A 26,819-nucleotide genomic window follows, 5' to 3' on the forward strand; every position below is an offset into this window, starting at 1 on the left:
AGGCTCCCCTGTCCCTGGGATTCTCCAGGCAAGAACACTGGAGTGGGTTGCCATTTCCTTCTCCAATGCATGAAAGTGAAAAGTGAAAGTGAATTCGCTCAGTCGTGTCTGACTCTTAGCGACCCCATGGACTGCAGCCCACCAGGCTTCTCCATCCATGGGATTTTCCAGGCAAGAGTACTGGAGTGGGGTGCCATTGCCTTCTCTGACTCTCATTGCTAGGTTATTGCAATTCTTCAATTATTTATTTTCCAGTAATATGTTTTTCTTCACTTTTAACAACCATTTTTAATTGAAGTATAGTTAATTTACAATGTTGTTAGTTTCAGGTATACAGCAAAGTGATTCAGTTATATATATATATATATACTTTTTCAGATTCTTTTCCATTATAGGTTATTACAAGATATTGAATATAGTTCCCTGTGCTATACAGTAGGTCCTTGTTTATTTTACATAAAATAGTGTGTATATGGGCTTCCCAGGAAGCACTAGTGGTAAAGGACCCACCTGCCAATGGAAGAGACATAAGAGACAGAGGTTTGATCCTTGGGTCAGGAAGATCCCCCGGAGGAGGGCCTGGCAAACAACTCGAGCATTCTTGCCTGAAGAATCCCCATAGACAGAGGAACCTGGTGGGCTACAGTCCATAGGGTCTGAAAGAGTCGACACAATTGAAATGACATAGCACACACACACTGGCAGTATGTATATGTTAATTGCAAACTCCAAATTTGTCTCTCCCCGCCGCCACTATTCCCTTTGGTAACCGTAAGTTGTTTTTTTTCTATGTCTGTGGAGTCTATTTTTGTTTTGTAAATGAGTTCATTTGTATCACTTTTTTAAGATTTTACATATAAGTGACATCATGGAATATTTGTCTTTGTCAGACTTCAGTTCAGTTCAGTTCAGTCGCTCAGTCATGTCCGACACTTTGCAACCCCATGGACTGCAGCATGCCAGGCTTCCCTATCCATCACCAACACCCACAGCTTGCTTGAACTCATCTCCATCAAGTTGGTGATGCCATCCAACCATCTCATCCTCTGTCATCCCCTTCTCCTCCCGCCTTCAATCTTTCCTAGCATCAGGGTCTTTTCCAGTGAGTCATTTCTTTCCATCAGGTGGCCAAAGTATTGGAGCTTCAGCATCAGTCCTTCCAATGAATATTCAGGATGGATTTCCTTTAGGATGGACTGGTTGGATCTCCTTGCAGTCCAAGGGACTCTGAAGGGTGTTCTCCAACACCACAGTTCAAAAGCATCAATCACACTCACTTCACTTAATATGATAATCCATCCATGTTGCTGCAAATGGCATAGTTCATTCTTTTTTATGGCAGAGTAATATTCCATTTGAACATCTGAATGCAGAGTTCTAAAGAATAGCAAGGAGAGATAAGAAAGCCTTCCTCAGCGATCAGTACAAAGAAACAGAGGAAAACAACAGAATGGGAAAGACTAGAGATCTCTTCAAGAAAATTAGAGATACCAAAGGAACATTTCATGCAAAGATAGGCTCGATAAAGGCCAGAAATGGTATGGACCTAACAGAAGCAGAAGATATTAAGAAGAGGTGGCAAGAATACACAGAAGAACTGTACAAAAAATATCTTCACGACCCAGATAATCATGATGATGTGATCACTCACCTAGAGCCAGACATCCTGGAATGTGAAGTCAAGTGGGCCTTAGAAAGCATCACTATGAACAAAGCTAGTGGAGGTGATGGAATTCCAATTGAGCTATTTCAAATCCTCAAAGGTCATGCTGTGAAAGTGCTGCACTCAATATGCCAGCAAATGTGGAAAACTCAGCAGTGGCCACAGGACTGGAAAAGGTCAGTTTTCGTTCCAATCCCAAAGAAAGGCAATGCCAAAGAATGCTCAAACTACCACACAATTGCACTCATCTCACATGCTAGTAAAGTAATGCTCAAAATTCTCCAAGCCAGGCTTCAGCAATACGTGAACCGTAAACTTCCAGATGTTCAAGCTGGTTTTAGAAAAGGCAGAGGAACCAGAGATCAAATTGCCAATATCCGCTGGATCATCGAAAAAGCAAGAGAGTTCCAGAAAAACATCTATTTCTGCTTTGTTGACTATGCCAAAGCCTTTGACTGTGTGGAGCACAATAAACTGTGGAAAATTCTGAAAGAGATGGGAGTACCAGACCATCTGACCTGTCTCTTGAGAAACCTGTATGCAGCTCAGGAAGCAACAGTTAGAACTGGACATGGAACAAGAGACTGGTTCCAAATAGAAAAAGGAGTACGTCAAGGCTGTATACTGTCACCCTGCTTATTTAACTTATATGTAGAGTTCAGTTCAGTTCAGTCGCTCAGTCATGTCCGACTCTTTGTGACCCCATGAATCGCAGCACGCCAGGACTCCCTGTCCATCAGCAACTCCCGGGGTTTACCCAAACCCATGTCCATCGAGTTGGTGATGCCATCCAACCATTCCATCATCTGTCGTCCCCTTCTCCTCCTGCCCCCAATCCTTCCCAGCATTAGGGTCTTTTCCAATGAGTTAACTCTTCGCATCAGGTGGCCAAAGTATTGGAGTTTCAGCTTCAACATCAGTCCTTCCAAAGAACACCCAGGACTGATCTCCTTTAGGAAGGACTGGTTGGATCTCATTGCAGTCCAAGGGACTCTCAAGAGTCTTCTCCAACACCACAGTTCAAAAGCATCAATTCTGTGGTGCTCAGCTTTCTTCACTGTTCAACTCTCACATCCATACATGACCACTGGAAAAATCATAGCCTTGACTAGACGGACCTTTGCTGGCAAAGTAATGTCTCTGCTTTTAAATAGGCTATCTAGGTGGGTCATATTTCCTTCCAAGAAATAAGTGTCTTTTAATTTCATGGCTGCAGAGTACATCACGTGAAATGCTGTGCTGGATGAAGCACAAGCTGGAATCAAGATTGCCAGGAGAAATATCAATAACCTCAGATATGCAGATGACACCACCCTTATGGCAGAAAGCAAAGAAGAACTATAGAGCCTCTTGATGAAAGTGAAAGAGGAGAGTGAAAAAGTTGGCTTAAAACTCAACATTCACAAAACTAAGATCATGGCATCTGGTCTCATCACTTCATGGCAATAGATGGAGAAACAATGGAAACAGTGATATACTTTATTTTTGGGGGCTCCAAAATCACTGCAGATGGTGACTGCAGCCATGAAATTAAAAGATGCTTGCTCCTTTGTATAAAAGCTATGACCAACCTAGGCAGCACATTAAAAAGCAGAGACATTATTTTACCAACAAAGGTCCATCTAGTCAAAGCTATGGTTTTTCTGGAAGTCATGTATGGATATGAGAGTTGGACTATCAAGAAAGTTGAGTGCCAAAGAATGATGCTTTTGAACTGTGGTGTTCGAGAAGACTCTTGAGAGTCCCTTGGACTGCAAAGAGATCCAATCAGTCCATCCTAAAGGAAATCAGTACTGAATATTCATTGGAAGGGCTGATGCTGAAGCTGAAAGTCCAATACTTTGGCCATCTGATGCAAAGAACAAGCAATTGAAAAGACCCTGATGCTGGGAATGTTTGTAGGTGGGAGGAGAAGGAGATGATAGAGGATGAGATGATTGAATGGCATCACTAACACAGTACATGAGTTTGAGTAGGCTCCAGGAGTTGGTGATGGACATGGAAGCCTGGCATGCTGCAGTCCATAGGGTCGCAAAGAGTCGGACATGACTGAGTGACTGAACTGAAGGAGGCAAAAGACCTTTACTCCAAGAACATAAAACACTGATCGATACAACTGAAGACAACACAAACGGATGAAAAGATATACCATGTTTTTGAATTGGAAGAATCCATATTGTTAAAATGACCATACTACTCAATGCAATCTACAGATTCAATGCAATCCCTAACAAATTACTAAGGCATTTTCCACAGAACTAGAACAAAAAAAAAATTAAATTTGTGTGGAAACACAAAAGCCAGGAAATTGCCAAAGCAATCTTGAGAAAGAAAAACAGAGCTGGAGGAATCAGGTGCTGCGACTTTAGACTTACAACAAAGCTACAGTAATCAAACTGTATGAGATTGACATAAAAGCAGACATATAGATTAATGATATAGGATAGAAAGCCCAGTAATAAAACCACACACTTATGACAAAGAGACAAGAATATACAATGGAAAAAAGTCTTTTCAGAAAGTGATGCTGGGGAAACTGGACAGCTACATGCAAAAAATGAAATTAAAACTCTCTAATCAGTTCAGTTCAGTCGCTCAGTGATGTCCAACTCCTTGCAACCCCATGATCTGCAGTAGGCCAGGCCTCCCCGTCCATCACCAACTCCCAGGGTTTACCCAAACCCATGTCCATCGAGTTGGTGATGCCATCCAACCATCTCATCCTCTGTCATCCCCTTCTCCTCCAGCCCTCAATCTTTCCCAGCATCAGGGTCTTTTCAAATGAGTCAGCTCTTTGCATCAGGTGGCCAAAGTATTGGAGTTTCAGCTTCAACATCAGTCCTTCCAGTGAACACCCAGGCCTGATCTCCTTTAGGATGGACTGGTTGGATCTCCTTGCTGTCCAAGGGACTCTCAACAGTCTTCTCCAATACCACAGTTCAAAAGCATCAATTCTTCAGCACTCAGCTTTCTTTATAGTTCAACTCTCACGTCCATACATACCATATACAAAAATAAACTCAAAATGGGTTAAAAAACTAAATGTAAGACCAGATAATGTTTTCTTTCATTTTTAAAGATTGCTTTTTCAGTTGTTTCTTTTCAAAGACATTCTCAGACTTCTACAAAACAGTGACAAATTTTCCTCTTTTTTCTACTACATGTCACACCACAATGAGTATACCATATGATTGAAAATTAGCAGAGGTTACTGAATGACTAGAAATTTGAACATTTATTAATATCTTCAGCTTGGTACTTAGGTAGACAAAAGGAAGCAATTGTTTTCCTTCCTTTATCTAATCCTTCCACACTGGATAAATTAAAGTGGGAGTTGACTTATAAATGCAGAGTTCTAGGTACTCACAAAGGTTGTATAAAGACCAGTGAAATTTCTCAGTTTCCACATAGTTTGTTCTTTGAGGGGTATAGGACATTTGATTATTCAAAGCCCTTTCCAGCACTGAGAAATAGCCACCCACAAGTCTAGTAAAATACAAGCCAACTTTTAATTAATTTTTTATTGAATTATACTTAATTTGCAATGTGTTAATTTCTGCAGTATAGCAAAGTGATTCAGTCATACATATGTATGTATTCTTTTTGATATTATTTTCCTATATGGTTTATCACAAGATATAAAATACAGGGTACTAAATCCTAAATAGTAGGATCTTGTTGTTTATCTATTCTATGTATAATAGTTTGGGCTTCCAAGGGGGCGCTAGTGGTAAAGATCCTGCCTGCCAACACACAAGACTTAAGAGACGTGGGTTTGATCCCTGGGTCAAGACAATCCCCTGGAGAAGGAAATAGCAACCCACTCTAGTATTCTTGCCTGGAGAATCCCGTGGACAGAAGAGTTTGGAGAGCTATAGTCCATAGGGTTGCAAAGAGTTGGACATAACTGATGTGACTTCACACACACACACATATAATAGTTTGCATCTGCTAACCTCAAACCTCCAATCCATCCCACTCCCTCACCTCCCTTGGTAAGCACAAATCTAGTTTTTTTTTAATGTCTGTGAGTCTGTTTCATAGATAAGTTCATTTGTGTCATATTTTAGATTCCACATATAAGTGATATTACATGGTATTTGTCTTCTCTGACTCACTTCACTTAGTATGATAATTTCTAGGTCCATTCATGTTGCTGCAAATGGCATTTATTTCATTCTTTTTTATGGCTGAGTAGTATTCCACTGTATATACCACATTTTCTTTATCCATTCATCCATTGATGGACATTAAGGTTGTTCCCATGTCTTGGCTATAGTGAATAATGCTGATATAAACATAGGAGTTCATGTATCTTTTTTAATTATAGTTTTGTTCAGATATATTTCCATGAGTGAGATTGCTAGATCATATGGTAATTCTATTTTTGGTGTTTTTGAGGATCATGCATACTGTTCTCCATAGTGCCTGCACCAATTTCCATTCCCAACAATATTGTAGGAAGGTTCCCTTTTCTCCACACCCTCTCCAGTATTTGTTATCTGTAGATTTCTGATGATTGTCATTCTGACAGCTGTGAGGTGATAGCTCATTGTGGTTTTTATTTGCATTTCCTTGATGACTAGTGATTTTGAACATATTTTATGTGTTTTTTGGTCATCTGTATGTATTCTTTGGATAAATGTCTATTTAGGTCAGCTAGGCAAATAACCAGCAGCATCCCTGACCAACCTAAATGTGGGATACACTTCCAGGTCCCAGGCTAATTTCAGCTTTCCACCATCTCCCCTCTATTAGAAAGAGCATTGGATATAAGCAAGATGGGGGTTCAAATCCTGGTTTTGGCATTTACTGGATCTGAGTCTGTTTTCTTATCTCTGAAATGAGGATAATGACAAGATTGGCCTTATAGTGTTACTGTGTGGATTAAGTGAGCTGGTAAGATAAAGTATTCAAAGAAATACTTGGCACATGGCATGTACCCAGTAAGTGGTAATGTTTAATGACTGCCTTTATGTAACACTGATAGAGTGGTTAAATATCCAAGCTCTGAAATTAGATTGTCTGGGACGTAATCATTGGTCTGCTTCTTTCTGGTTGTGATGGGTAATTTACTTAAACTCATTGAGCCTCAGTTTCCTCACTTGAAAAATAAGTTTTATAATGGCGATTATATAGGTGAAAAAAGAAATACACAGGAGAATTGACCAATATAATATCTGATACCATATAAATGGCATTTTTCTTAATTTTAATTTCTTATCTCCCTTTACCTCAAGATAGCAGTTACATTTGGCCATCAACACTCACATCTCTCACTATCAATTCAGTAAAATGGATACATACTTCTGGGACATTTGCAGGATTGATATGGAACAATTTGGGGAGTATCTTAGACCAGTGGATGGATTTCCAAATTCCACCATAGAGAAGCAATGTTGCATAGGGCTTAAAGCATAACTCAGGGACTAAATGGCCTGGATTTCTATCTTGGCTTCATCACTGCATTACTACAAACAATTTATTTCTTCTGTTCCTTGGTTCTTTCTATTGTAAAATGGTGATTACAAAATACATACAAGGGTCATAAGAGACCACTATTAACAATTATATGACAATTGTTGGATAATCTAGAAAAAATGGATAAATTCCTAAGAACATATAACTTGCCAAGACCAAATCAGGAAGGAACAGAAATATGAATAGATCAATAATAGTAGGGAGATTGAATCAGTATTCAAAATCTTCTGAACAAAGAAAATCCCAGCACCAGATGGTTTCACTGGTAAATTCTACCAGACATTTAAATAAGAATTAATACCAATCCTTCTCAAACTCTTCCCAAAAATTAAAGAGGAGGGAATATCTCAAACTCAGTTTACAAGGCCAGTATTACCCTGATATTAAAACCAAATAAGGACAATACAAGAAAGCTAGACTAATATCCCTGATGAATACAGATGCAAAAATTCTCAACAAAATATTACCAAGTCAAGTTGAACACACACATTGAAAGGATCATGCATATGATCAATTGGAATTTATCTTTGGGATGCAAGGATGGCTCAACATATGCAAATAAATATGCTAAACCACATTAATATAATAAAAGATAAAAATCACATGATCATCTTAATAGATGCAGAAAAAGTACTTCACAAAATATAACATACTTTCATGATAAAAACTCTCAATAAATTGAGTATAGAAGGAATATACCTTAACAAAATAAAGGCCATATATGACAAGCCCACTGCTAACATCATATTCAATGGTGAAAGGCTGAAAGCTTTTCCTTCAGCAGTATCCATTTTTACCTCTCTTATTCAACAATAGTACTAAAAGTCCTAGCTAACGCAGTCAAATAAGAGAAAGAAAAGGCATCCAAATTGGAAAGGAAGAAGAAAAATTTCCTTCAGTCATGTGTAGATTTGATATTATATAGAGAAAAATTTAAAGACTTAATAAAAAAAAACTGATAGATCTGATCAATGAATTCAGTAAAGTTAAAGGATATAAAAAAGTCAACATACAAAAATCAGTTGCATTTTATACACTAGCAATGAAATACCTGAAAGTGAAAATAAAGACAATAATTCCATTTACAATAGCAACAAAATCAACAAAATTGTTAAGAATAAATTTAACCAAGGTGATGAAAGATCTGTAGACTGAAAACTGTAAGATTCTGACGAAAGAAATTAAAGACACAAACTAGAGATATGCTCATGAATCGGAAGGATGAATATTGTTAGAATGTCCATACTACTCAAAGCTATCTATAGATTGAAGGCAATCACTATCAAAATTCCAATGACATTTTTCACAAAAATAGAAAAAAGAAATCCTAAAATTTGTATGGAACCGTAAGACTCTGAATAGCTAAAGCAATCCTGGGAATGAAGAAGAAAGCATCACACTTCCTGATTTCAAATAATACTACAACAGCTATGGTAATCAAAACAGTATTGTACTGGCATAAAAATGGACATATGGGTCAATGAAACAGAGTCAAGAGTCCAGAAATAATCCCTATATCTACAGCCAACTAATATTTGACAAGAAATCCAAGAATACTCAGTGGGGAAAGGATAGTGTTTTCAATAAATAGTGCTGAGAAAAATGAATGACCACATGCAGAAAAATGAAATTGGACTCCTATTTTATACTACTTATAAAAATTAACTTGAATTACAGATTTAAAGGTAAGACCTGAAACTGTAAGACTCTTAGAATAAAATATAGGGGAAAAGCTCTTTGACATAGGTCTTGGCAGTGATTTTTTTTGGATTTGAAGCATAAGGAACAAAGGTGAAAATAAGTGTGGTGACATTAAAGCAAAAGAAACAATCAGCAAGATGAAAAGGCAATTTATAGAATGGGAGAGAATATTTGTACACTATGTATCAGATAAAGGGTTAATATCCAAACTATATAAAGAACTTGTGCAACTCAATAAAACAACAAAATCTGATTTTTAAAATGGGACAAGACATTTTCCCAAAGACATAAAAAGTCCAATAGACAGATGAAAAGGTGCTCAATACCACTAATCATCAGGGAAATGCAAATCAAAAATATGATGATCTATCACCTAACATCTGTTAGAATGACTGTCATCAAAAAGACAAGAGATAAAAATTATTTGGGAAGATATAGAGAAAAGGGAAACCTTGTGCACCATTGGTGAGAATCTAAATTGGTACTATGGAAAACAGTGTGAAGGTTTGTCAAAAAATTTAAAATAGAACTACCATATGATGCAGCAATCCCACTTCTGGTATACATTCAAAGGAAATAAAAATAGGATATCAAAGAGATATCTGCACCTCTCTACTTATTGAAGTAGTATTCGCAATATTAAAGGTATGGAAACAACCTAAGTGTCCATCACTAGATGAAGGGATAAAGAAGATATGATGTACATAGAATAGTATCCAGCCATGAGAAGAAATGAAATTCTGCCATTTGTAGTAACATAGTTCTTGGGGACATCGTGCTAAGTGAAATCAGTCAGACAAAAAAATAAAAAATACTGTATGATATCACTTATATGTGGAATCTAAAAGAGCCAAACTCATAGAAACATACTGGAATGGTAGTTACCTGGGCTAAGATTTGGGGGATATGGGGAGAGGTTCATAAAGGGTACAAACCTCTAATTATAAGATGAATAAGTTCTGAAAATTGAATGCATAGCATTGTAATTAAAGATAACAATATTGTACTATATACTGAGTACTTGATAGTTGCTAAGAAAATAGATCTTAATTGCTCTCACCACAAAAAAAAGAAATGATAATTATATGATGTGATGGAGGTGTTAGCTAATGCTATGATAGTAATCATATTGCAATACATAAATGTATCAAATCAACAAGTTGTATACCTTAATGTTACACAATGTTATAAGTCAATTATATCTTAACAAAGCTGGAAAAAATAAAGGGAAGAAGTTGCAAAACTAACCCTACATCATAGAGTTGTTACAAGGTAAGTCTTAAATGAGTTAATACATATGAAATGCTTAGTACAACACTTGGAACACAATAAGTGTTAGTTATTTTTGCTACTTTAGAATAAGCTATGACACTGACGATCATGGAATAAAAGACATCATTGTGATTGGCCAGTTCACTGAGCGAAAGCCTGTGTAAACCTGTGTATGTTTCATACATGGTTATCTCCAATCCAAAGGTATTCTGTGGCTAAAGCCATCATGAATTAGGTCCTGTAGAACTGAAAGGGAGGACAGAAGTAAGATAAAACACTACTGTGAAAAGAGATTGGAGTTTTTGCCAAAAGATCCAAATCTGAGGCCTGGTCTGTGGCGTAATAGTTGTGCAGCCTTGCGAAACTCAGTTACCTTCACTGTCTTAATTTATCAAATAAAAATGGGCACTAAAAATCCTATGTTACAAGCTTTTTGTGAAGACCATAATAGAAATTGAAGAAAAGTGCTTGACAAATTATTAAGTACTATGCAAATAAAATGTCCTTTTCTCATCACAGTTGTTCCTATTGTAGTTGCTATTTTACACCCAATATGCATGTCCTCATTCTGCTCAATTGTAAAATGGGCTTTTGCCTTGGGGCTTTGTAGGACCATCTGCTTAGATCTGGAAGGTGGGGGATCTGGACCTGGGGTGGTCAGAACTGATTCAAGCTCCAAGGCCTCTGATTGAACTTGGTGCCAGTGTCCTCACAATCGCACTCACACTTAAACTTGGGTGGTTGTGAATATAGGTAGGGTCACTAATCAACCAGGTGGCTACCCGCTGCCTGGAACGTGGGCAATTAAGTACAAGGGCCATTTTCATCCAGAGGGTTTGCTATTTCATAGCCAATTACCCGGGCAGCTTCACCCCACTTTGAACTTTGTGGGAAGTAAGGGCAGCACATGCATCTGCAGCCTCAATAGCTTCCCTGTAGCTCCTGCCATCAACCCTATTCATCTCTTTCTAAAGGAGCGTCAGCATCCACCTGCCTTTCAGTATTTAACTCCTTCATTTAGAAAGAAGCAGCAGGAAATTTGAACCAAGAGCTATTTTTATCTTTATAATGGTAAAAGCAATTTTAACACTATATCCACGTCGTAATCTGCATTTCTGCAATCTGCTATATTTTAAAATATCAAAATCGAGAATGAATGCATTCTTAGACATTCACGTGGCTCCCTAATGCAATTTTTTCCTAATTAGAATGGTGCTCAGTTAAGAGAAAGACATTTAATGTTCTGAAGTCCCTAGAGCAAATGGAAATCTGACTGAAGACCAGTTGTACTCAGCTTTACCAAAGAAAATGCAGCTTTATGGTGTGAGCTTATTTGAAAAGAGACTTTATTATTAAAATGCATCAATTAGGCCTATAGCATTAGAGGAGTCCTGAGGTGGAGGCTTATGCACGTATATGCTTATGCCAAGGCACATGGAACACACACACAGAGACACACACACACACACACAAGACTGTCAGCTAATGGTCCATCTCTCTGTCCTCAGCCTACCTCCTAAAGGGCTGATCCTTCAAGGGAGAAGAGGGAGGGGTGTGAAGTAAGCATGCAAATGACACATGTTCTCCATTTCTGTTGGTGGAATTGGAACTTTCTAATAACCCCTGTGGGCTTCCCTCGTGGCTCAGATGGCAAAGAATCTGCCTCTAATGCGAGAGACCCAGGTTCTATCTGTGGATCAGGAAGATGCCCTGGAGAAGGGCATGGCAACCAACTCTAGTATTCTTGCCTGGAGAATCCCATATACAGAGGAGCCTGGCAGGCTACAGTCCATGGGGTCGCAAAGAGTCAGACATAACTGAGCAACTAACACAGAACACACTCCTGCACTTTTGTCACTCCTCAGTTCCTTCCCTTATACTTTCTAATACACTGAATCCTTCCCTTACACTTAAAGCAAAGAGAACCCTATCTCTCTATGCTCCCATCACTATTCTTAGAGTAGCCTTCCCAGGCCCTCTGCAGACTAGAAATGGTTTTCAAAAGAAGCAAGCCAACTTGAAAGATAGAATCACAGCCCCTCTGCCTTCAAAGCTTAGTTTCAGGCCCCTCCTCCTTGACACCTCTCCCGCCTACTCCCTGTAGCACTGATGATCCATATAAGAACTTTTCTAACTTTATTTTGTATGGAAGTTGCCAGAGGATCTTATTAAAATGCAGGCTCTGGTTCAGTAATACTGGAGCAAGATTTTTGTATTTCTGTTGGGTTCCCAATTGGTGAAAATGCTGCTGATTCAGAGACCATATTTTTAAGAGTACAAGTCTGTATCATATAGTTTAACAATCCTATTCTCATTGACCTCTCCATATAGGTTATCAAGTTTCTGAGGGTGGGAATTCTATCTTGTATCTCTCATATACATTCTTACAATGATGAGCTCATAATTGAGGTCACTTAGATGCTTCTGGGTTAACTGATTGATTAATTGCTGTAACAAGGGCTTCAAAGTCAGATAACATGGGTTGAAATTCTAGTGCTACGTTTACTATCTTTCTCCTCTCCATTGAAGACAGAGTCAGATCCTACACCCACAGACCTGTCAAGATGGGCAGTTATGAATTTTGTTCAAAATCTAGACTGGCAGAAAATTATAGGGATTTCCACTGTCACCAAATGCTCTTCTATGATATTTTTGGCTCCAAAAGTGAAAAAAATAAATAAAAAGGAAATGTGTTTTCCCAGATCTATGCTATTTATAACATTTTCAGTTTCAAATCAGAGGTAAATCACCGACTAGTGATTTTAAGGGTCTAAGAAAGTGTTTATAACTGTACAAATACAGAATGTTGTTTCCATTTCAGCATAAAAGTACAGCTAATAAAAAAAACTACAAAATTTTTAGCATAAAGACAAAGATAATCTTGGAGTACACTCTCAAATGAGCTGCTTTTGAGCTGAGTTTTCTTAAAAGAGTAGTGAGCATGGTAACAATACTTAAATTCAACTTGAATCACTGGCAATTGCTTTAGACTTTTGAGAAGGATGATTCTGGTTAAAGTGCTGGTCAGGTCTCATCACAAGTCTCAGGAACCTATTCAGCTCCTTTTTGTGATGACAGCATTTGGTTGTATTGAAAAGAATATTAAAACAGTGGATGGTAGACTTGTGTAGTAATAATTTTGACCTAAAATCTGAGCTGCTATGGTTGAAGTTTCATGAAAATATAGAGCCTTCATATATCTATATATCAAAACAATATATCATTTCTCTGACACTTGTCTTTCAGATAATATTTTACAATGTAATGTGATGTTAAAAAGAACAACTTTTTCCTGACTTTGAAGATATTTTTATGTCTTTTTAGGCAATGAAGCTTTAGTCTAACCCGCCATCCTTTAGAAAGAATGAATCCATCCTCCCATGTTTACAGCCCTCCAAAGCATGTCAGACTGGTGCTTTAGCCCATTTTCCCTACACTATGTTTTATTATTTTTTTTTCCTACACTATGTTTTAGTTCAGGTTCCCTGGGGAATAAACTCTGAGACTAGAATTTGCATGCAGAAGACTTATTGGTGGTGTGCTCTAAGGAGCGATATCTGTAAGGGAGTGAGAGAAATAAGATTGGGCAGAAGAAGAAGTATGATGTATTTGTAACAGGGTCTCACAAAATGGATGAACCAGTGCATTGCATGAAGTCCTATTCAGTGGGAGATCTCCCCTCAATGTTCTTTCAGGGCCACCCATGTGTGGGGCTGTAGTGTTGCAGCAGTCCATTTTCAGCTTGTATCTACATACTGAGACAAAACAATATGAGCCTCCCCCCTTCCACTTCATGAACTTGTCAGAAGGAACTCCCCCTACCCTGTGTGGTGGCCATAGGTGTAAGCTGAAGGGCAACAGAGCAACAGAGGCATGTAACATGCAGGTTGGGCCATCAGCTCATCAGGTTTGGCCTTGTTCATGTCCAATCCAGGATATACTGTGTCCAGAGTAAGATAGATTGCCATTGGGCCTCCCCAACCTTATGACTTGCTGGGTTTGACAGAACCCACATTATGATAGGCTGTTCTGTCTGGTTGGTCATTTTAATATTTCATGACCAGACACCTTTTCTTTTAGTATCAAGTAGAACATAAGAGGTCGTTTTTCAAATAATGTGTAATTCTCCACTGAAAGTGGCATCATCTTCCTAATGCAACTTGTCATAAACCCTACACTGTATCTTTGTACTAGATAGCTCTAGTACCATTGGGCCTATTGAGTTGTAGGGTAAATTGGTCAGAGCTGTATTCCCAAGAGTAGAATATGCTGCTACCTGCAACACCAAGAATGCCTACTGAATTCTCTGCTTCTTTCTTTGTGGTAAGGGAGGAAAGATGTAACCATTTGTTCTTTACTTTGAAGGCTATGTCTCTGCATGGCCTAGACCAATGAACTCCTGAAAACTTTACTGATATAGTAGGCCTGTGAATCTTCATAGTGTTTGCCTTCCACACCTAGAGTACAAGAGTTCTACCAAGACATCCAATGTCCTTCCCACTTCTTACCCTTCTTTTCTGTCTTAATGTCAGTGATAGATTGAACCAATGGGATATTCTTCAGGGCACAAATGGTCCTTGTTTATTCATGGTATATAGTAACAGAGAATAGGAGGGTTAACATAGCCCTGAGAAAGACTGCAAATTTGTACCATTGTCTGTCCTATGTGAATGTGAATGGCTTTTGATACCCCTTCCTGATAGGAATGAAGACAATGCTTTGCCATCTAAATGGCTACCTACCATGTACCTAAAACTATGTTAATATGCTCTAGTAAAGTTTTCTAGACCAGCAGTTGTAATACACTGTCATCCTTCAGTGTTTGATTTTGTAGGGGCTAGACTGCCAAATTAATGAGGCTATGATGAGGATTACCATCCATGCATCTTTCAGGTTTTTAAGGTGGCATTAATCTCTGTCATTCTGCCAGGATGCAATTTTATTTTTGACTTACTGTACTGACTAAGGATAAGGGAGGGAGTAGAGTGATTAGAGATTTGTGCTTGGAACTTTCACTATGATACCTTTTACACCAAGGCCAAGGACACAGTATTGGGGCTCTTCCAAGTATATACCAAGTATGTCCATTCTAATTATACATTTGTGGACTGGGGAAACAACCAACACGTCAATCCATGGATAGAGTGGACCTACTATGTGCTAAATCTGGCCTAGGACTGCATTTAATACCTGGCTCACACTCTAACAGAGGAGCCATGATGAAACTTCTAGTATTCAAGTATCAATGTCAACTGATCATAACAATCCTCAAAATACCTGGGTATTCCCTTTTCCCAAGTACATAGTTACTCGAGTAGATTGTCTTAAGTCTTATGGGGGAAGGACTAGAGGAAATATTACAGGATTTTCTGCTCACCTTGGTGCTGGATAGGAGAACAGGCTCAAGGGTGGAAACTGGGTAAAAGATAATGATGTTTTTATTGGGGAAGCTGCCCTTTTTGAACATGCACTTTTGAATTTTTGATGGGTGTTGTAAAATTGAGAAAAAAATCTATTGGATTCCAATCTATCCTGTTCTTCAGAATACCATGTTCTATTAACCATCACCTTAGTTCTCTGCAGGTCAAGACCCCTTGGCTGCCACTATGACCTTGCTGTTCATTGCAATAATTGCATCTACTTTGCTCCTGATAGTAAATTACTGACATCTGGCCTCTATTATTTCCAGATCCCATCATTACCTTTGCTATCAAGTAGCTCAGTTTTATTACACATTGCCTACTGTCAGTCCTGGTCTGCACAGGACACCCAGTAAGCTTCTCAATAACAGTGCCCCTCTTACCAGCCCATTCTTCATTGCTTTGGCAAATGGACTGCCCTCTCTCTTCCTGCAGAAAATGTTTGACTGGTGTGTTTTCTGGTTTTGCAGTATGTTCCCTTTCCCTGGCATGACCAGTTCTGGAGATTTCTGATTCCTTCCTCTACCATCTTCCATGCAATTTCTGACAATTTTATTTCATTCTGTGTGGATGATCACTTTTACCAAGCTTCTAAGACTCATCCTAGCAATATGTTAGCACTATCTAACTTCTACAGGCATAGAGAGTTTGGGGAATCGTGGAAGGCAAAAATTTAGGGTGCATTGACACAGGTGCACAGGAGACAGGGATCAAGACCATCCCCATGGAAAAGAAATGCAAAAAAGCAAAATGGCTGTCTGAGGAGGCCTTACAAATAGCGGGGAAAAGAAGAGAAGTGAAAAGCAAAGGAGAAAAGGAAAGATATTCCCATCTGAATGCAGAGTTCCAAAGAATAGCAAGGAGAGATAAGAAAGCCTTCCTCAGTGATCAATGGAAAGAAATAGAGGAAAACAACAGAATGGGAAAACTAGAGATCTCTTCAAGAAAATTAGAGATACTAAGGGAATATTTCATGCAAAGATGGGCTCGATAAAGGACAGAAATGGTATGGACCTAAGAGAAGCAGAAGATATTAAGAAGAGGTGGCAAGAATACACAGAAGAACTGTACAAAAAATATCTTCACGACCCAGATAATCATGATGGTGTGATCACTCACCTAGAGCCAGACATCCTGGAATGTGAAGTCAAGTGGGCCTTAGGAAGCATCACTATGAGCAAAGCTAGTGGAGGTGATGGGATTCCAGTTGAGCTATCTCAAATTCTCAAAGATGATGCTGTGAAAGTGCTGCACTCAATATGCCAGCAAATGTGGAAAACTCAGCAGTGGCCACAGGACTGGAAAAGGTCAGTTTTCATTCCAATCCCAAAGAAAGGCAATGCCAAACAATGCTCAAACTACCGCACAATTGCACTCACCTCACACGCTAGTATAGTAATGCTCAAAATTCTCCAAGCCAGGCTTCAGCAATACATGAACTGTGAACTTCCAGATGTTCAAGCCGGTTTTAGAAAAGGCAGAGGAACCAGAGATCAAATTGCCAACAACCGCTGGAGCATCGAAAAAGCAAAAGAGTTCCAGAAAAACATCTATTTCTGCTTTATTGACTATGCCAAAGCCTTTGACTGTGTGGATCACAATAAACTGTGGGACATTTTGAAAGAGAAGGGAATACCAGACCAACTGACCTGTCTCTTGAGAAACCTGTATGCAGCTCAGGAAGCAACAGTTAGAACTGGACATGAAACAACAGACTGGTTTCAAATAGGAAAAGGAGTACATCAAGACTGTATATTGTCACCCTGCTTATTTAACTTATATGCAGAGCACATCATGAGAAACGCTGGGCTGGAAGAAACACAAGCTGGAATCAAGATTGCCGGGAGAAATATCAATAACCTCAGATATGCAGATGACACCACCCTCATGGCAGAAAGCAAAGAAGAACTAAAGAGCCTCTTGATGAAAGTGAAAGAAGAGAGTGAAAAAGTTGGCTTAAAGCTCAACGTTCAGAAAACTAAGATCATGGCATCTGGTCCCATCACTTCATGGGAAATAGATGGGGAAACAGTGTCAGACTTTATTTTTTTGGGCTCCAAAATCACTGCTGATGGTGATTGCAGCCATGAAATTAAAAGACGCTTACTCCTTGGAAGGAAGGTTATGACCAACCTAGATAGCATACTGAAAAGCAGAGACATTACTTTGCCAAAAAAGGTCCATCTAGTCAAGGCTATCGTTTTCCCAGTGGTCATGTATGGATGTGAGAGTTGGACGGTGAAGAAAGCTGAGCACCGAAGAATTGATGCTTCTGAACTGTGGTGTTCGAGAAGACTCTTGAGAGTCCCTTGAACTGCAAGGAGATCCAACCAGTCCATCCTAAAGGAGATCAGTCCTGGGTGTTCATTGGAAGGACTGATGTTGGAGCTGAAACTCCAATACTTTGACCACCTGATGCCAAGAGATGACTCATTGGAAAAGACCCTAATGCTGGGAAGGATTAGGGGCAGGAGAAGGGGACAACAGAGGATGAGATGGTTGGATGGCATCACCAACTCGATGGACATGGGTTTGGGTAGACTCTGGGAGTTGGTGATGGACAGGGCAGCCTGACATGCTGCGATTCATGGGGTCACAAAGAGTCAGACACGACTGAGCGACTGAACTGAACTGAACTGACCCAGGTGCCCTTATTCCATGCCTCAGAGTCTAACTTCTTCCCATCAGTGTCCTGGCTGTGGCATAGCTGATATGCTAGGGTTGAGAATTCAACCTTATCTGGAGATCTGAGATCCTTATAATGAAGTCTTAGGCTTGATCCTCAACTCTTTCTGCCTTCTGGCTATAAGAGATGAGTGTCTCTTTATATGCTGCCAAGGATATCTGGTGTTCACACTCCACCTTAAATCAGCTCCTAGTCCTCATTAGCTCTTCATTGACTTTGTCAAAGGAGTCAGTAACATCTAGAAAAAGCCTTCCCATTCCCTACTCTTTATAATTAATACTTCACTCAAGCACTCAAATGCACAAGATACTGCTCTTGCCAGTGCATGCACTTCCTCTGGTATTACATCCCAGTTCACCGCTGATAAAAGTCTAAATAATTGCACAGCTTTGAAATGCCAAAAGCTGTTAGTATTCCATCTACCAGCAATAAAATGGTTTTCATTCTATGTTGGCTGATAGGTAATCCATTTCCAAAATCTGAAATTTTAGAGTTTTCTACCCACAGTTAAGTCAAATTCCTTGGGAAATATACTCTGAGATATATACTGGGAAATATACTCTGACATAGATATCTGTGTAGAGGAATTTTGAGGGAAAGTCCTCTCAGAAATAACACCTCTAGGAGAATTAGGGAAGCAGGAATGGACACAGGAAGGATTTAAAGTACCATACCAGACCATGTGACCTGTCTCTTGAGAAACCTGTATGCAGGTCAGGAAGCAACAGTTAGAAATGGACATGGAACAACAGACTGGTTCCAAATAGGAAAAGGAGTACGTCAAGGCTGTATATAGTCACCCTGCTTATTTAACTTATACGCAGAGTACATCATGAGAAACGCTGGGCTGGAAGAAGCACAAGCTGGAATCAAGATTGCTGGGAGAAATATCAATAACCTCAGATATGCAGATGACACCATCCTTATGGCAGAAAGTGAACAAGAACTAAAGAGCCTCTTGATGAAAGTGAAAGAGGAGAGTGAAAAAGTTGGCTTAAAAGCTCAACATTCAGAAAACTAAGATCATGGCATCTGGTCCCATAACTTCATGGGAAATAGATGGGGAAACAGTGCAAATAGTGTCAGACTTTATTTTGGGGGGCTCCAAAATCACTGCTGATGGTGATTGCAGCCATGAAATTAAAAGATACTTACTCCTTGGAAGGAAGGTTATGACCAACCTAGATAGCATATTGAAAAGCAGAGACATTACTCTGCCAACAAAGGTCCATCTAGTCAAGGCTATGGTTTTTCCAGTAGTCATGTGTGAATGTGAGAGTTGGACGGTGAAGAAAGCTTGGCGCCGAAGAACTGATGCTTTTGAACTGTGGTGTTCGAGAAGACTCTTGAGAGTCCCTTGGACTGCAAGAAGATCCAAACAGTCCATCCTAAAGGAGGTCAGTCCTGGGTGTTCATTGGAAGGACTGATGTTGAAGCTGAAACTCCAATACTTTGGCCACCTGATGCAAAGAGTTGACTCATTGAAAAAGACCCTAATGCTGGGAAGGATTGGGGGCGGGAGGAGAAGGGGTCGACAGAGGATGAGATGGTTGGATGGCATCACCAACTCAATGGACATGGGTTTGGGTGGACTCTGGGAGTTGGTGATGGACAGGGAGGCCTGGCGTGCTGTGGTTCATGGGGTCGCAAAGAGTCGGACATGACTGAGCGACTAAACTGAACTGAACTGAACTGACAATCCTTCAGCCCATCCTTCAGCCAGTCCTTCAGGGGTTATAACATTGGAATGACCCTTCAAAAGTTGTCCTGAATTGAGGCAAGAGGACTAGTCCCTGTAGTCCTACATCAACCAGTCACTAGATATAGGTTCTCTCCAGCAGAGAGGGATGATGTACTGCTGGATAAGGTAGTTCCCTTCAGATGAGGCCAGATTCTGGAGAGGGACTCAGCTATGAGTCATTAGCAGCCAACAGTCCTAGAAGTCTAGGGGATGATGCCTCAGTACTAAAAGGGGGAATCTGGGTGGCACATCACAGCATCCATTACAAGCCCCCTACTCCTTGGGTGGATGGCATCACCGACTCAATGGACATGAGCTTGAGTAAACGCCGGACAGTTGGTGATGCTGCAGTCCATGGGGTCACAAAGAGTCAGACACAACTGAGCGACTGAACTGAACTCCTTGGTAACGGTAGTGGTGACAAAGAATTACGGCAGAGTAGTAGTAAATATGGTACTTAGTCTCACAGCACATGATTGCCCACTCTCTTCATCCTACTAATGTTCCTCTTCAGAACTTGGCAGGTGAGGTATGAAAGAAGGTACTTGGGGAGTCTCCCTAGGAAACGTACCACTCGTTAGGGAGCATTTCAGTCATGGTGGGTGGAATACTCAAAGCTTTTGGCATGCCATAGCAGTGAAGTTCTTAAGACTCTTATCAGTGGTGAGCTCTGACTGTAGTTTTCCTCTGGCCATTCCTGGCACACTTCACTAATACAGAATTAAACTCTCACCTTCAAATAAAAACATGTTCATATGGATTATTCATATCATTGATTAACTTAATTTCCTTTTTTCATCAATTCTATATGTGATAGTACCTCCTAAAAAGCATTCATTAGTTCATTCAAAAATACTGATGGCACAGCTACACATACTATACATCAGAAACTGTTCTAGATGATAGAAATATAGTAATTAACAAGATAGATAGTCCCTGTCTTCATGGAAAGCAAATTCAAGAAGAAGGGTTGGGAAGACAATAAATGAGTAAATAAGCAAGAAAATTTCAAATACTTAAAAGAGATGTAATGACAATAAAACAGTAACATAAACAAGTCACTTCCTTTTAATATGTGTAGAGTGGAGAAAAGTTAATGTAGATAGGGCATTTGAAGCAGATTTTTCTGAGGACGTGATTCTTGAGGTGAGACCCATAAGAAGAGAAGGAACTAGTAATGGGAACATCTAGGCAGAAGTTCATTTGAGATGACAGCAGAGTGAAGCGAGGAAACAAGCCATAAGAAAATCTGTGGACAGTTAGTTTCAGACAGACAGAATACCCAATACAAAGGCCCTGAGTAAGGAACGCTAGCAAAGTAATGCTCAAAACTCTTCAAGCCAGGCTTCAACAGTATGTGAACTGTGAACTTCCAGATGTTCAAGCTGGATTTAGAAAAGGCAGAGGAACCAGAGATCAAATTGTCAACATCCACTGGATCATTGACAAAGCAAGAGAGTTCCAGAAAAACATCTATTTCTGCTTTATTGACTATGCCAAAGCCTTTGACTGTGTGGATCACAACAAACTGTGGAAAATTCTTAAAGAGATGGGAATACCAGACCACCTGACCTGCCTCCTGAGAAATCTGTATGCAGATCAAGAAGCAAGAGTTAGAACTGGACATGGAACAACAGACTGGTTCCAAATAGGGAAAGGAGCACATCTAGGCTGTATATTGTCACCCTAATTATTTAATTTATATGCAGAGTATATCATGAGAAATGCTGGACTGGATGAAGAACAAGCTGGAATCAAGATTGCTGGGAGAAACATCAATAACCTCAGATATGCAGATGACACCACCCTTATGGCAGAAATTGAAGAACTAAAGAGTCTCTTGATGAAAGTGAAAGAGGAGAGTGAAAAAGTTGGCTTAAAACTCAACATTCAGAAAACTAAGATCATAGCATCTGGTCCCATCACTTCATGGGAAATAGATGGGGAAACAGTGGAAACAGTGACTGACTTTATCTTTTTGGGGGGCTCCAAAATCACTGCTGATGGTGATTGCAGCCATGAAATTAAAAGACGCTTAATCCTTGGAAGAAAAGTTATTACCAACCTAGACAGCATATTAAAAAACAAAGACATTACTTTTCCAACAAAGGTCCATCTAGTCAAAGCCATGGTTTTTCCCGTGGTCATGTATGGATGTGAGAGTTGGACCATAAAGAAAGCTGAGCACCAAAGAATTGATGCTTTTGAGCTGTGGTGTTGGAGAAGACTCTTGAGAGTCCCTTGCACAGTGAGGATATCCAACCAGTCCATCTTAAAGGAAATCAGTTCTGAATATACATTGGAAGGACTGATCCTGAAGCTGAAATTCCAATATTTTGACCACCTGATGGGAAGAACTGACTCATTGGAAAAGACCCTGATGCTGGGAAAGATTGAAGGCAGGAGAAGAAGGGGACGACAGAGGATAAGAACAGAGGATAAGATGGTTGGATGGCATCATCAACTCAATGGACATGAGTCTGAGTAAACTCCAGGAGTTGGTGATGGACAGGGAAGCCTGGCATGCTGCAGTCCATGGGGTTGCAAAGAGTCAGACACAACTGAGTGACTGAACTGAAGCAACAAGCTTGGCATGTTTGAGGATCAAAAAGAAGACCAATAGAAGATCCCACATGCTGCAACTAAGACCCAGAACAGCCAAATAAATAAATAAAGTGTTTTTAATTAAAAATAATCAAAAAAGACCACTGTGCCTGAAGCTTAGTGAGCACAGGGAAAAATCATAGATCTTGGGATTGAAGACTACACACTGGGCAGATTACATACAACCCTGGAGGCCACAGCAAATAATTTATATCTAAGGACAGTGGGAAGACAATAGCAAATTCTCGGCAGTGGAGTAACATAACACATCTCATGTATTAAAAGAATTTCTCTGGCATCTTTGTATAGGGTTATACAGGGTTAAGAATAGAAACAGGAAGTCCAGGTATAAAATTATTGCAGTAATTCAGGAGAGAGATCATGGTAGCTTGGACCATGCTGGTAGCTGTGGAGACGGTGAGAAGCAGTCAGACTCTGAATATATTTCAAAAGTAATGCCAAAAGCAATTACTGAAAGATTAGATGTAGGCTATGAGAGAAAGATAGGACTTGCATGAACAACACTATAACTAGGGTCAAAGTATCAAGTGAGTGATTGGGACAATAAGTAGGTTGGAGGAAGAGATTAGTGAGGGCCAAATCAGGAAGGTTTTGGTCCTAAAAGGGAAATGGATGCGTGGGTGGGTGGATGTGAGTGTGTGAAAGAGAAAAAGAGAAAAAGACAGTGAAGGAAAGTTACATGGCTCAAAATAGCCTGGAGTTAAAACTCCCCTCCAGGTCCTCCCCACCATTCTATGCAAAACAAAGAACTCTCTCACCTGAAGGGAAAAAAAAAAAAATGGACATTAAGGTTGATTATGCCCAGCTCCCAGCCAGTCCAGCCTCTGGCCAATCTCCAGAATTCCTTGCCCCAACCATTTAAGAGATAACTACTCCGAACAACCTTGGAGAAGAACAGGCCCCCTTAAGACAGTAGCTTTCCACATATATGCCTTATATATACTTACTCTTTTCTTGGGTTAGGGCAGCACCTCACTAATCTGACTGCTGCCCCTTCTCGCCTCATTAAAGGTGATCTGTTCCTGTAAAGTGCCGGTCTCCTTCTTTTTCTGAACCTCGCCTTCTCTAACTCCCTTGCCCTACAGACAGGAAGAATGTGAGTGTTGAATGAGAGTACAGGGATAAAAAAATATAGAGTAATTTCTCTTTTCAAGATGATCTTTTTTTTCCTTTCTTTTTTTTTTCAAGATGATCGTATTGACAATTTACTTCTTAGGATTGGCCAAAGCCAATATTTTCTGTTTTTATTGACTAAATTGAGGATGTCTTTGCTTTGTCAAACTATGCCTGGAGTTGATACTCCAACACAAATTAAGCCACACATATTTGGTGGCTTCCAAAGTTAGCAAAGATTGCTATGGTGTCTCAAGAGGTGTTTAAGGGTGAGATGGGTGGCTGGGAGATCTGTATGCACTGTGCAGATATAAGAGAAGAGTAAGAACAAATCAGTCACAGCTATGGCTAGAAAACCTGCCCATCAGAAGTCCTTTTGCACTTCACAGGCAGGACGATATTCAGCAAGTAAAGCTGACCCACAGGGGCTGGGCTGCAGCACAATTGATTCCCTTTGTGGAACTAGCCACAGAGAAATCCTTCATGTGTGTTCCCAGACTCAGTGGCAGTTTCAAGTTGATGTGAAGTGCTGACACATAGCACAGAAGCGTTAATGTTGGAACATTTTCAAATTTCAAAGCATCACCTGATGGGAGAGAGTGTAGGAAGCAGGCACTAACCATCCTGCCTGAGAAAACAGAGTTTAAAGAAGGGAAGGAGGTTTTCACAAAGTGAAAAGAGAGTTGCACAGTTGTTTTTTTTTTAATCACACTTTCCTCTTTAATGTCTCTATATTCCAGGAGCTGATCTCTCGTTCATTGTCAGCAGTGTGACCACCACATAGTAGATGCTCAAGAAACATTGTGGAGGCGTGAATGAACAACTGAACCTAAATCAACCTCAGTGTCCCCCTCAACTGAGTCATGTTGTCAACATTTGTTGTCAGCAAATAAACAACTCAAGTTCCAATTTCTCTCTTGTATTTGGTGCCCAGGACACAGACTTTATCTATACAGTGCTACTGAAGCAGTTGGTTTTGTGGAACTGGTCAGTAAATGGAGGGAAAAAAACAGCCAAATGACTAGCTTAACTGGTATTTTTTTCTACTGATTTGCCTAGACTTTTGTCTGAATTGACAAAATGGACAAATGAAAAAAAAAAATGTTGGTGTCTGATAGATGTAATTACATCCCTGTCCTGAGCTGTGAGCATCAGCATAAATCTGAGAGACTAAACACTGGGGTAAAAGGCTGTGTCTACAACCACTCCTTTTAGTCACCTCAGGTTTGGGGGGCAGGGTGAGAACAGCTAGATCAGTTGTTTGATGTCACGAATTCAAAATATCCAACCAACGGACTCAATTTTTCCCTACATATATAATTAGGGCTCTTGTACAATCAGTGTCCTCTCTCTCCATAAGGTATCAGGCTCTTTCGTCACTTCTCAAAGGCCCCTTTTTAAAGACTACAAACATTAGACACCTGAAATCATTCCTGTTTGGTGATTCTTCCCATCTAAGCCTCTCCAACCACTCTCTGCACCTCCCCTTACCTTGGAAGCTGTGTGACCACCAACATTTTCCTTCTCATCAGGACTGAAATCCATGTTCAGTGTTTAAGGAAAACAAACATGGGGCTATTTGCGTTAGCAAGTGATATTTTTCCCAGTCAGTCCTGATATGATGAATTGACTTTCCCAAGAGCCAACTGCTTAAGCTAAACAATGACACCAAATGAAACAGCATATCAAAGCACATCGGAAGGAGGAGCAAGATGACACCGATGTCAGGAAGGCTGCCTCAACTGGGGGGCCAGAGACAAGCCAGAGTCTTGGTATTGCACAAAGCCATAGGTAATACAAAGGAAAACAGGAGAGGACACACAAAGAGGTCCTGAGATAGTACCTATAGAAAAAGAAATTTAAATTGCAGATTGATTCATTATAATCTCTAATCCTTCACTATAGAAAGAGAGGCTATTTTTTGGCAGCTCTCCTGTTTGGTATGCAATCTTCTGTAACAAACATGCAGTTTTAAATACCATTTTAATAAACAAATAAAATGCATAATGATTTCACATCTAATAGAGTATTTCTGTTAGTTAAAAGTATAATAGCTGTGCCCCAGGGTAGCATAACCATAAGTGAGCTACTCAGTCTTTCCCAATGAGTGGAAAAAAAAATGGCTCTGTACCAATAACTTCCACTTCCTATTATAATACAGTTCTGTCCATCACCAGCCAGCTGAAATTATAAAGAGTGAAACTTTTAATGAACTTGCTCTCATTAAATGATATATATCATCTAATGCCGAGGGAGAAAAAGCTAAAGCTCACAGTTTGAATGGTCCTAGAACAACCTTAACAGCAGCTTGTTAACAATGAAACTGAGGAATATTACACTATTTCAGCAGTTGGGAAGCAATTTATTTTATTTATTTTCACCACTGCACTTTTTGGACCTATAATATATTCCATCCATCAGAAAGCTTTATCTCAGCTGGAAAACCTGAATTCTTATTTTGGTTTCCAAAATTCCAATTCTTTACTAAATTCTAAGTACCTTTTAAACATTGAAATGCTCATGGTTGATATTTATTCTTATAGGTAAAATACATAGCTACCTTCATATTTTAAAAGAGTATATATTAAAAATTCATGCCTTGTCAAGGGTATAATTAAAAATGAGAATTTTTTCCCAATTAGGTTGGTTTCAATCTGCAAATTAGGTTTCATGCTTTCTGTCACAAAATGTACTTTTGTGCTACATATCCAATGAAAGAATGACACCACTACAAGATACTTGAACAGTTTTCTTTACCACTGGCTATTACTGTGTCAAAATGCTACTGAGGTTCCTGGGAGATATAGTTCTTATTCTTAACTAATTAATATGGATAAAAATGCTCAAATCAGAATTTATAAGGAAGGGGGCACATTTTGAAATTCTTACAAGTAAAGAATTTGGATTAAAAATAAGGAAGGTCACCAAATGATATACTTTCTGATTGAATGCAGTATTTTTTATTCCTTTCTATTTTGATGGTATAACTGTGACAATACAGGGTGATTCAAAACTAACTGAACACTTTTGCAATTGTTTACTCAGCAACTAGGTGATATATGAAATTGTAGAGTTACCCTTCCAAATGTCTAACCATTGGAGAAACACAAGTTTGGA

The 26,819-nt window shown here is 39.5% G+C and overlaps 1 long non-coding RNA gene across 1 annotated transcript in view; it reads right to left on the bottom strand.

Moving 5' to 3' along the window:
* LOC145535855 (uncharacterized) overlaps positions 1-26,819 on the bottom strand; it is a 245,407-nt gene that overhangs the window by 33,739 nt on the left and 184,849 nt on the right. The window lies entirely within an intron of this gene.

This window comes from Giraffa tippelskirchi, chromosome X, assembly GCF_054371585.1.
Source record: "Giraffa tippelskirchi isolate mGirTip1 chromosome X, T2T-mGirTip1v1.2.pri, whole genome shotgun sequence".
Taxonomy (NCBI): domain Eukaryota; kingdom Metazoa; phylum Chordata; class Mammalia; order Artiodactyla; family Giraffidae; genus Giraffa; species Giraffa tippelskirchi.